The sequence below is a fragment of the Orycteropus afer genome, unplaced genomic scaffold (assembly GCF_000298275.1).
Source record: "Orycteropus afer afer isolate SDZICR_OR568_19922 unplaced genomic scaffold, OryAfe1.0 scaffold00002, whole genome shotgun sequence".
Taxonomy (NCBI): domain Eukaryota; kingdom Metazoa; phylum Chordata; class Mammalia; order Tubulidentata; family Orycteropodidae; genus Orycteropus; species Orycteropus afer.
Window position 1 is genome coordinate 22,764,833 of NW_006921589.1, and position 1,587 is coordinate 22,766,419.

Below are 1,587 nucleotides of genomic sequence, written 5' to 3' on the forward strand. Positions count from 1 at the left end.
TGTTGAATTCTATTGGCTAAAATTTTGTTGGGAATTTTTGCATCTATTTTCATGAGGGATATTGGTCTATTATTTTAGTAGTGTCTTTTTCTGGCTTTGGTATCAGGATATGGTAGCTTCATAGAAGGAATGTGGGAGTATTCCTTCCTTTTCTGTTTTCTGGCATAGTCTGAGTAGAACTGGTGTCAACTCTTCCATGAATATTTCGTAAAACTCTGCAGTGAAGCCACCTGGGCCAAGGCCCAGTGTTTTTCATTCCCACACCTACATTCATAGACTTAAACCACTATTTTATGGATAAGGTAACACCAGAACTTGTGGTTTATAATTTTCAGTACAGAGCTCTTTTCATCACACCATACCACCTCTTTAAAATCACATTTTAAATGTTTTAACTCTGTTTTGTGACAACCCAGCTCTCTCAAGTGGTGTTTATAAGGTTCTTAAAAATTCTCCAGGTTAAGTTAATTTTAATTTTAAACATAAGTTTGTTTGCTTTTTAAGTTTTACTCACAAACATAAGATCTTTAAAAGAGATTATTTAGGGAAAGCAAATGATGACAGTGACACAAAACTGCAAAAAAGGCTTACAGTCAGTGGATTGCATACTTCACTCTAAACCCTGAGTTATTAAGAGCATAAATTCAACATTAATTAAATGTATTATGTTCCTGGCACTGTGCTAAGTTTCTCTCTAAATCCCAATGCTTAAAAATAGAAGTAGATGGGATGGATGTAGGAAGTAATTATAAGTAAAAATTTCAAATGGCCTGAGGAAATTTCTGTTCATAACAGGTTAGTGCTTACTAACTTCACAGTAAACAAGGAAAGATAAAATAAGCTGAGTATTTTTATGAATAAATCTCATCTTATTATATAAAACTTTTATATAGAGAAGTTCCTAGCCATAGTTTCTGGAGCTCTGGTGGTGCTGTGGTTAAAGCACTGAGCTGCTAACTAAAATGATTGTGGTTTGAACCGACCAGCTGCTCCATAGGAAAAGATGAGGCAATTTGCTTCCATAAAGATTACAGCCTTGGAAACCCTATGGGGCAGTTCTATTCTGACCTATACAGTCAATACGAGTTGGGATTTACTTGACGGCAGTGTTTTATTTTGAAATCCAGTTTCATAATGCAGAAAAAATTAGAATGTATGCTCGCAATAAAAATTGATGCAACCTTTTGCTTGGGCCAAAACTTCAAGCCTCATGGTTCTGTAATAGAAATACTTCACAATATTGAAAAATGTATTTATTCACTTGGAGCCTCCTAATCTTACTGGAGTACAGTATACTGAGCAGTGTATGGCTTTAAGGTGAAACTTAAGTCTATAACTGAGTTCCTGGCTAGCTGTAAAGGCTCTGGGAAGTTAAGTAGCCTAGATTTAATAATCCCTGCTTTACAAGATCACTAGTAATTGTTGTTGTTGTTGTTAAGTGCCGTCAAGTCGTTTCCAACTCATAGTGACCCCATGCACAGCAGAACGAAACACTGCCTGATCCCGCACCAGCCCCACAATCCCTGCTATACTTGAGCCCATCATCGCAGCCACCGTGTCAATCCATCTCGTTGAAGGCCTCCCCCT